The 11,454-nt window shown below is 35.6% G+C and overlaps 2 pseudogenes; one reads left to right on the top strand and one right to left on the bottom strand.

Annotated features, from left to right (window-relative positions):
• Window positions 1-3,276: 3,276 nt before the first annotated feature.
• LOC138174948 (chromodomain Y-like protein 2) lies at window positions 3,277-7,573 on the bottom strand (annotated as a pseudogene).
• Window positions 7,574-8,276: 703 nt separating this feature from the next.
• Window positions 8,277-11,454, top strand: part of LOC138174947 (dual specificity tyrosine-phosphorylation-regulated kinase 3-like) — a 21,865-nt pseudogene continuing 18,687 nt past the window's right edge.

The following is an 11,454-nucleotide window of genomic DNA, read 5'->3' as shown; positions in this document are numbered from 1 at the left end:
TAAAGATTTCTAACAAAGTGATGAGAATTATACTTCTGGGCAAAACACCAAACAATTAAGGATGCCTTTTATGAGTACATTCTCCTCTCATCTCCCTTCTTCCTTGTCTCTTTGTATTGACACTAAAATGTAGCATGAATGTCTTTCGCTTTAGGCTATCTGACACTTTATCAACCGTATTGCAAACTGGTGATGTAAATTACAATGATTTAGGGTCAGAGGCTCTGGTTAGGCTTTTAGAAGCTGATTTTCACAGGAAAAAAATTAGAAGTTATTTTGTTAAAATTATGAGTTTCAAAAAATATAAAATCTCAAGTAGAACAGCATTGGGGAAATTTTATTTCATAATTTTCTAAATAAGAAATTATATGCTTATTTCTCTCAGAAACCATGTGTCAAAGTGAACTTTCCTAAAGAGGTCAGAGCATGAATCTTTTTTTTTGCCAGGGAATAAATAGATTATGCTTGTACTGAAGCTGACTCATTATTAGGCTATGTTTGCACATATGTAAAGGGGGAGGTTAACTCTTGTTTTCAACAGGTACAGAGATTTGTTTTCTGGAAATATGGGTAAAAGCAAAGAGACATGAAATGGAGGCATTGACTAGACACAGTACTTAGAGAGCACATAAATAAGAAGTGGATAAAATTCACTTCCAAGATATACTATCTTTGATGATACTTATGTTTAAATAATCTATCTTGCTATTACATATACTTTCTTAAATCCTGACTTTAGAATTTTTATTTTATGAAGTATACTTTGTTCCTATCTTCTTTTGGTCTGTTATGCACTATTTATGACAACTCAATTTTATTTAATAATAAATTTATTGACATTCTGCTATTTTATGGGTCAGGCATATTGTTCAGCATTATCTATACACACATATATACATATATATATATACATATACACATATACATACACTAAGCATAAGTATATACTAAGATAAAGAAACAAAAGTCTCTGCCATCAAAGAACTTACATTTTACTCAAGAGAACAACAATTAAACAGGTAAGCATATAAAATATATAAAACACAACTAAAATATAGTTTTATTGATACAAATAACTCACATGAAGTGGGGGATTAGAAATGAATTCCTGTGGGAGGTACCATCAGAGCTGTAGTTGGATGGAAAAAATTGATTCAACAAGGCAATAGAGGGGGCGGCCAGGTAGCACAGCGTGTAAGAGCACTGGCTCCAGTGTTGAGAAGACCTGGAGATCGAATCCCCGGCTCAGACACTTACCATAGCATCCACTCAGAAACAGCTGGCTGTGTAACCTTGAGCAAGTTACTTAACCCCAATTGCTTAGGGGCGGCCAGATGGCTCAGCGAGTAAGAGCACAGGCTCCAGTGTCGGGATGACCTGGATCAAATCTGGGCTGAGATACTCAGCACCACACCCAGAAATAACTGGCCGTGTAACCCTGAGCAAGTTACTTAACCCCAATTGCTTAAAAAAAAAAAAAAAGGCAATGGAAAATAAGGAGAGTATCATATGCATAGAGGACTGCCTGGCTATGTTAGCAAAAAACAAACAAGCAAACAAAAATATCAGTCTGATATGCTATTTTGAAGAATGTAAATGAAGTCTCACATTAAGGTGACAATTAACATGTTTATCTATAGTATATGAAGTAATCTAGAGGAGACACTCATACAAGATAATATATATTTGTTCCATCTCACTAGGATTCCAGGTCTCTGCCTTGGCATGGTGTGAGGAAAATGCAACCCAGGCAACGAGGCTGCACATGTTACGGAATGTGTGGCTTTATGCTGATAGAGACAAAGCGAACTAGGGCCTCTTTGAAAAGCATCAATCTTGGGCAAGTCAGATAAGGCTTAACTTAGAAGGACTTAGAATTCTTTTGCAGTGAAAGACTCTACTTATACATAGCCAATAGGCACTCTGTTGTATCTGAATATGAACCTTATTCTGGGAACCTAACCATCTTTTATCCTAAAGTTCTCAGCAAAAGTCAGCAAGACAGGAAAAACGATAATTCAAAATTTGTTCATATGGGTGATTTATAGTAGTTCTTAATTATCATCATAGATTATTGGATCACTGCATCTCCAATAAGCTTTGTTATATATGCTAATCATTACAACTAACTGAGAAGAGTGGGGTAGATTGTTTTAAAAAGTTTCTCCTTTTTTGTCTCTAATTTCCTTGAGTTCCTAAGAATGAACTGCCCACTGGAAGTCTTTCTTGATTCCCTTTAATACCAATATCTTATGTTGATCCTCTCCCACACGATTTTTTCTATAAAGCTCATGTGTGCATAGTTTTTGTTTTTTCTTTTGTTTTGCACCTTGTCTCATTCATTAACTCTTCAAAAGTGTGGGGATTATCTTTAGGTTTTCTTTACATCCCCAGTATCTAGCAGGGTGTCGGGTAGTAGACATTTGAATGTTATTGACCAACAGTCTGGGGGTTGTATAGATAAAACCTTAAATTATCAATATAAAGTTAAATAATTCAGTTTTGGCAAGGTCTAGAGGAAAGGAAGCCAGATATAGGATCAGAGGACATGCATCCTACATCTAACACTAACTGTGACCTTGAACAAGTCCTTTTTTTCCTACTTGTCTTTAAAATGAAGAAACAGAATTATACAATCTTTAAGGTCCCTTCCAAATCTAAAGTATGAGCTTAAATGTCTAATGTATGCAGAGTATCATTCTAGGCACTGAGAGATACAGAGTTCAGATCACACAATGCCCATGTGTTCTCAGCTCTTATGAACAATAGACCACTGCGTTCATCAGTCCAGCCACACCTTTTGCAGTAGATTTTTTTTTCCTCATTCTCTCATAAAGCAGTTACTATCTACCTTCCCACAGAACTGAAGGTTTTTTTTTTCTCTAGACTTTGAAACAGTTTGTAGGTGCCAGGGAAGCGAGAATACTGTGCAGATAAAAATAAGTAAAAGAATTTTTTTTAATTCCATAATATGTTAAGGTTTATAAAGTACTTTCTTCACAACAACCCTAAAATATGCACTGCAAGCACTATTTTCCCTATTTTATTTTATTTTTTCATCTGAAAAGAAGAATTTTAAGGGGATGAGCAGAGGGACAGGAATAGATACACAAATGAGCAGTTCATTCTGGGAATGTACTGAGATTTATACTGAAAAAAAAAAAAACAGCCACCAACCCTCCTGCTATGGCAATGTGTTGCTTTGTATCCCTTTAAACTATCATCTAAATGTAATGTTCAGGTGCCCCCTGAGCCCTGGGTCAGTGTGGGTCATTGTCACCTTATGGCTTCTGCAATCCTTATACACCGCTCTCTTCTGCTTGTGCTAAGTAAGGTGTAAGAATCTAAGCCACTACAGGACATCTTCAACACTTTTCACACTTCTTTCATAATGTCTGGTATCAGGGCATTATTGGCAGAAGTCTGGCTGGCCTGCAATATATTGTGAATCCCTCTTCCTTGTATTGTACAATGTCTTGAAAGGGACAGTTTCTCTCATTTGACAAATGCTATAGCTAAGCCTCTTATCAAAGACATAAATATTGCCCCTTTCAACTTTTCTCTTTACAGGGCCATGCAGGTGTAGACCTCCATTTGTCAGAATGAAATATGGCTTTGGGTCCCTTGAAATGCAGTCAGAGATTTCTTTTTCTTTATATATATTTGTTGATGACCAGACATGTGCTTCAATGGCTTGGCTTCCACATGTGTAAATCTATGTGACATGATTCCATTAAGAACCACTGAGTCCTAGATAATCTCACATTCATTGGCCATATTGAGGACTCCCTTTTGCTCATTTAAATCCAAGTGGATTCAGTGGAAGTCCTCCCCAAAGCTTCCCATATCTTTCTCATGACTGGCATCTCCATTCAGTAAGCCACAGTGCCTCTTTTTAATGGCATGATCTGCAACCCCCTATTCAGTAAGACACAGTCTTGGCATCCCTGTCCTAGCCCCTGACTTTTGCTTTGTAGTATAACTTTTTTTTTGCCTTATCTGCTTCTATGTGCAGGAACTCCCTTTGATCTTCCCTGACTCCAGTCTATGAAACAGTTTCTCCAAAGGAGTTCCTCTGCTTTCTCTTAGGAATTTGGTCTGCTTGCCAGATTTAATTCTCTTCTCTCTTGCCACATGCAGTCTACTAAACTCATTGATAAACTTCTCACAGGGCAGAAAATGATTCTTGGACTTCTTCATGTTCTTATTGATGCCATAACCTTTCCTTCTTAATGAGATATTCCCATTTCCATTTCTTAGTCTTCTTTTGCCTAAGATCATTTCAACATCATAAAAATCCCTGAAGTCATTCTAGGCTGTGGAACCTAACTTACTCTTGGTGACTGTGCTTTGGGCTTCACCTGCCTGCTGCCCTGCTCTTGTAGGCTCCTTGTCCATCCTTGCTCTTCTGCCAGTGTGAGGGTGTGTGCATGCGAGGGTGTAAAGTGTGATTTCCCCATTTTAAAGATTAAAAAATTGAGTTGGTACTATAAAGTGATTGGAAGGATTATAAAATTATCAAGTGATGATTTTCAATTTATAACTGACACCGCCCAAATCCAAATTTAGTGCTTTCTTAATCACACATGGTTAATGCATTAGGTGGTGGGTGCTTTCATGGGACAAATACGACTTCAGCTGTGTCTTTAAAATAATGAGTAAAAAGAACATAATTGAGGTGGGAGAAGGAGATACTGCACCTGAAACACCTTTACCAATAAAGTCAACATAATAACTCCTAAAGGGGGGGAAGCAAAACTTCCCTTATTCTAACAATTACTTCAATTTCTCACTTCACACGTTATGTACAAAGGAAGACACCACTTAAAATGTGACTCTTACAATGCTGCACAGGCTTGAAATCTTATCAGCCTTAAGTGCATAGGAAATTCATTATCATTTATTTTATTTGGTCTACTCCTGCTAAGTTCAACAAAGAATTACAATCGTTTGGAGTTCATTTCCATAACTATTCTTGCTAAAACAAGTCCTATACAGAATTATATCCTTTCTATATCCATGTTTGTGTTACAATGCTTTATAGAGTTGAATGGAAGAATTGCTAGAAGATGGTATAATATTTAATTAGACTTTTTGAATATGAATATCTTTTATAAAATATAAGGCACTTTTCCAGCTTCTGCTAAAAATAGTATTCTTTAAAAAGTTATTAAATGGATTATGTTTTGCCTTCATTATTTTGTTAATTTCCATTCCTGGAGAATATTAAGGAGAATTATGAATATTGTAACAAAGTTGGAAATCAACTGTAAATTTGAAGTGAAATAACAGAATATAATAATAATACAGAAAGACTAGTTTATAGCAACTCTGTGTGGCATTAACTTCTTTAAAAAAAATGTCCAGTGAGAGAAATTGTTATTCTTGTTTACCTTTTTACTACATGCAAACTTGCAAAAGGAGCTCATCTTCAAAGATAGATGAAGTGACATTTTTTTTGGCTAATAATGTCCAGCAACTGAAATACTTCTGACAGCCTTTCCTTCTGGTATGTAGAACTGAGGCATCTTTTTCACCCATTTGAAAATTCCAGATCGAGTTGAAAAAAAAATATTTCCCTTCCTCAAAGATATTCTTTATTATGTTATTGCCATATTACCTGATTATTTGTGATGGTCAGAATTGTTCATAGAGGATTTAGAATAGTTTACTTTTAGCTAAAAATAACAATTCTTAATAATAACGAAGTACCTTATTTCATTCAGAAAACAGGGGAGTTAATTCAGCAGGAGGATATTGGTTTGAAATGACTGTTTTCTTTTACAGAACAAGACAACCATTTAATAAAACTCTTTTTCTTAACCAGTTAGTAGTAGCATTTGGCCTAAACCCATTTGCTTAACCTGATACATTTATCTTAAAATGAGGCTGGATTATGTGTGAGAGAATACCAGCTTATTTTTCTTCTCTATGTGCTTTTGTGAATACATTTTTTTTTCTCAATCACACATGGTTAAGGCATTAGAGGCCTATCCAAGTCTGTTAGCTTCTAGATGGAGATGGTTAAATTGCCTTTGTGAAAGTCCAAGGTCATTTTTGCACAGGAAGGCTAGAATTCTTGAACAAGTCAGTTGAGTAATTTCTTTGGTTCTTTCCCTGCCCAGTCCCAGAAAATGGTCCTGCTGGGGCTTCAAAATTACTCTGTAGACACTACATAATCAACAGTCATGGGGAAATGGATTAGCAGAATATTTTCCACAATCTAAATAAAATATCTCAGAGTAGAGATTTTGCACCTTTTCATACATGGCTCCATTTCTGGAATGATTTCCCTAGCCATCTGTCCTTCTTCAAATCTCTCTCTCCCTCAAAGTCAAAGGTCCAATGCCACTGCTGATAGGATAGAACAAGACAAAGAGGACTGACTCTAGAGACAAAGGACTTTTGCTTTAAGCCTTCTCCCTGAAGATTACTAGCTCTATAACTTGGAGAAAATCATTTAGCCTAACCAATTCTCTATCTATAAAAGAAGGTGGTTAGGCAGAATTACCTCTCTGGTTCCTGCCTTCTGTAGTCTTATATCTTTCCCTAATAAATCCAGTTCTCCTAACTTCTTTCACTCTTAAATTACTTTGTGAATATATTTGCATTCACTTAGTTCCATATGAAATTTTTGGTTTTGGTAGAATGTAAGGCACTTAAAGGTAGGGATCCTTTCCATTTTTGTCTCTGCATTCTTGGTGCCTAGTATAATGACTGCTTCATACGTGGTAGGTACTTAATAGGTATATCTTGAATTTAATAGAAATAGACAGGAGGCCTACTTTACATCATATACCTAGCTCCAAGGACTATTTTAAGTGAATTTATATGAAGACATAAACATATCAATTATATACCTTTAATATTTTTTTTTCAAAACCATCAGTTTCATTTTATCATTCACTCTTACCTCTAAAAATAGAAGGGGAAATCCCCGGAGTGATTTGCATTTAAGTACAAAAGTAAATAGGAGTCACAGAAAAAAAAATAAATAAAAAAGGATTCACCTGCAGGTGGGGGGGAACACATTAAGGTATGCAAAGCACTTTACATGCCTCATTTCATGATTCTCACAACAACCCTTGGGGGCAAGCACTACAGTTATTACTTTTTTATTTTAAAGTAAAGATCACTGAGCTTCAGAGAAGTCTCAGTTACTTGGCAATAGTCATATGGCTAATGAGTGCTCAAAGTCAATTTTGAACTCAGGGCTTATCTGACTTCAAGTCCTCCAGCAATCCATGTAGTACATTTTACTGCTTCAAAATCTACAACTCATACAGGTTCTGGAGAAAGCTGCAGATGCAATGGGAGAGCAAGAAACATCCTGGTATGTTTTGTTTTTTTTTACAGAATTTTAAATTTGATCTCTCTGCTATAAAATATTCCCATGAGCAAGCAAACTCACTCCCAAGTCATACTCATTAGATACAACTTTCAAGATTTCTGGGCGTAAATTGTCAATGAACAGGATCATAAATTCAAATTCTAGCAGGTACGAACCAGAGTGAGCCTTCATTTCACAAATGAGGATTCTGAGGTCCAGAATGTGAAGTGCCTTACGTGACATTCCCCAAACAAAAAGTAGGAGAAATGGAGGAGTAACTGAAGCTATTCAGCTATGAAACTTCCTTCTAATTTTTTCCACTTTGGAGAGAGGAGAATGAAGAAGATTAATATAGCATGTTATTCCTTAAATTAGGAGGACAAATTCCAAATCTACTTATTTTCTCCCAGTCTCCAACTGTAATGGCAAGCAAAGAAGTACTTAGTGCCTTGTTTCAGCTATTTAATTATTTAGCAATTTGTTTCAGTTCAAGTTTCTTTTTGAGCCTTGCCCATGATTATATCAAATCTTTGTTAAGAAACAGAACTTGTGAAACCCACAGTGGGAGGAATTTGCTGATGTAACAGGAAGGGGGTGGAACAGGGAGGAGCTAATGACCATATATAAGGAGAAGCCCAAGCTGGGCAAGGGCAGAACTGAGAAGAGAACAGTTGTGGTGGCAAAGCTGAGAAGGAGAAAACTTGTGGTATCCTGGCACTCTGTCAGTTCTGTCTATGTTGATTTGTTTTTGTAATACTTTATACAGAAGCCTGGAAGCTTACTGGAAGCCCTGAAAGAGGATTTTCTTTGTCTGTTTACAGAAGTCCTGGAAGAGAGTTTCAGAGGCCCTGGGACTATACTAACAATTTGTGTTGAGTTCTCAGACATCCTTTGTGGTTCTGTGTTGATTTCATAAGCAGAAAGTGAATTGATGACAGTGCCGGCAATGTGCACGAATGTTGATTTGACTCTGATAAGCATTGTATTTCCAGAAACAGAAAATGTGAAGCACTTGAGGTGGACTGGACACTGTGAGCTTCAATATGGAAAGGCAACTGGACAAGGAACTGGACATGGAGCTGACAGCTGCCTACCTTTGAATCCAGGTAACAGCTGGTTAAATTCAGGAAAAGGCTGGGACTATGGAAGAGGAATCATGGAATCTGAGAGCCAGACTTGAGTTAAGATGAAAAGACCTCTTTCTGGGCACTTAATGCTGACTGAGAAGATCATGATTTACTGTGAGATAAGGGTGGTGAACTTTGACCTTTGTACTTTTTGTCCCTTAAGGAGGCCTGCTCCTTTAGGATAATTGAATTAAAGACTTACTAAATGATATCTTTTGCTTAAATCTATGTGGCTACTTTGGTGAGAACTATGTGGCCACTTTAGTGATAAGTTGTTATATTATAACATTGCTAATGCTGTACTTTGGTTTCAGTGAATGTTTTGCTTTAATTTACTGCTTAATAGAGAGTTCACTAGAATATGTGATCAGAACCTTAGAGCTTTTCATAGCAGCAGTCCTCTGGAAAGCTGCTCATGCTTGGTTCTACACCAACTTATCCTGAACCTTGTGTTCAATGCAGTCTGCCTCTGAGTATATTATTTCCCTGATCAAAAATCTCTGGTCATTCCTTGTTGGTCATAGAAAAATACCAAGTTTACTAATATTCTTGTACTATTAGTAGAGTTGTGGAACGTTACAACATAGATTTTCAATGTGGGTGATACTCCCCCTGGTGGGCATTGGAGTAATGGGGGGTAGGAGCATTGGGTGCCATTGGGGTGCACTGAATAAAAATAAGGGAGAGGTAGAAGCATAGGAAAAGAAGAAAAGAGAAAAAAGTTTAAAAATATTCATACATGTCTCATCTCTCATGAAATAGAATTAAAGTCATAGTGATTAAATTATTTTCCAAATAAACACACATAATATGTTATAACCTATCTGTGGTCAAATCTGCCAACAAGTCTTACTTGATTCATGTTGTGCATTGTTGGGAAGTTCAGCATGCATCAACAGGAATCTGCACATGCAATGACTTGTTTACAATACAATTCTATGTGGTTACATGATACAATATTGCATAATTAAAAATTTCAATGCAGGAAAAATCCACAAATTTACTACAAATTATTAAATTTAAGATGTGTCATTATATATATATATATATGTATATACAAATACATACACACATATGAATTCAGGGATTAAAGAAAGTAGATTTCAGGGAGCACTGGGTATTTTTTTAAGAGGGGGAAGTAGGTCAAATAAGTTTGGGAATCTTTGGTCCAGTCATTCTAGAAAGCAAAAAAGTGACCCAAATATCAGTAAACTGTACATACCCTTTGACCTAATGAAACTCCTATTACTATTATACCACCAGGGAGATAAAAGTAAGAGGAAAATGGGCCAATAAGTACAAAATTATGTATACTTCTTTTAATAGTGGGCAAAAAATAGAAATTATATAAGGGATTAATTAAGGAATGGCTATGAATGTGTGGAATACAAAGGAATAGAATGCTACTACTGTGTTGTTTTTTGGTGTTTTGTTGTTTGTCCTTCATTTTTGAAGAGGACTGATGACATAACCACCAAAAGAGGTAAAGGACTTGACAAACCTTCACAGCAGAAGTGCTAGTCCTCTTGAACACTCCATGCATCCATGAATTACTATGTAATAAGTGAAGAAACAGATTTGTGCAAAAATGATGCTGAAGAAATGAAAAAGAAGCAAGAGAACGATTTAGAAAAAGACAACAGCATTGGAAAGATGATGGTATTTCTAAGACATGAGAGATCAGATTAATGCACTGATCAACCACCATACCAGAGAACCAATGATGAACCATGCTGCCCACTTCTTAACAAAAAAGTGATGGACTCAAGATATATAATGAGACAAATATTTTCAGACATAAACAAATCAGGAATTTGTTTTGCTTGTCTATATTTATTTGTTGCAAATCTATAGAATTATATAATTTGTTCTAAATATATACTATTATTTGTAATTATTTTATTAGTAATAAAATAAACAATTGCTTTTATGCTCTCTTTTTAATGAGGGAGAAAAAATAAATTTTGATTAAAAATTAAGAGAAACAAAAAAGCAAACAACAACATGGTAGAGAGGAAAGGGGTTAACATCAACCCATATAGAAGAATAAATGCAAAGTATATAAAAAGTCATTATAATGTAATTTATAAGCCCCAAGGAACAGCACAAGTACCTGGAAAAGTCCATTTATATTTCATTTTAAAAGTTAGAGGTGGCATTTGAATTAAGCTTTGAGCAAAATTTTGGATTATATGACTCAGAGTTGTGAAAGGAATCAATAACAGGCATGGAAGAAGAGTCTTCAGGGGGTGAGAAGGAAGCACTTATGCAAGTGATGTATACAAGATATGGAATTTTAAAAGTCAAGAAGATGTAATTTATAGTGCTGGCTCAAAGTTCTAGTTGTGTGATTCTGGACAAGTCACTTAATATCCCAATGCCTCATTCATGTCTGCTATAATATAAAAAGGTTATATTGAATGATATCTAAGGTCCCCTCTAATTCCAACACTGTAATACCATCGTCCCATACAATATATACGTTTTGATGGAATCTTAGAGTTCATGAAAGAAAGTGAAAAACAGTAAGCTCAGAAATATAGGCAGGATACATATGGTAAAAGAATTTAAAAGCCAAACATAGGAGTTTCTGTATTATCCCAAAAACAAGATGAAGAAAGTGAAACCTTTGGATAGATCATTACATTTTTCATGCATGAAATGCATCCTATCCATTTTATTGAAATCTTTTTTCTGCCTTCTAGGCTCCCATAATCATGGTTCACCTTCTTTTTTTGAGGCCTTTTCTGATTCTCTTCATTTAAATGTATTCCTCTTTTCACATTTCTCTCCTACTTTTTCTGGCTCTTTACTTTGATCTTGTCATATACCCCTTTTTATCATTCTTATATTTATGCCTAAATTATGTCTCTTTTCAACTGGAAGTTATTTGAGGACAAGGACTTTCCTTTATTCCTTCCTTCCTCTTTCTTTCTTTCTTTCTTCCTTCCTTTCTTTCTTTCTTTCTTTCTTTCTTTCTTTCTTTCTTTCTTTCTT

Source organism: Petaurus breviceps, unplaced genomic scaffold (assembly GCF_028583685.1).
Source record: "Petaurus breviceps papuanus isolate PSGF00001 unplaced genomic scaffold, PetGlider_PUasm1.0 76, whole genome shotgun sequence".
In the NCBI taxonomy this organism is placed as follows: domain Eukaryota; kingdom Metazoa; phylum Chordata; class Mammalia; order Diprotodontia; family Petauridae; genus Petaurus; species Petaurus breviceps.
The sequence above is the reverse complement of the archived record's forward strand: the minus strand, read 5'-3'. Positions and strand labels throughout refer to the sequence as shown.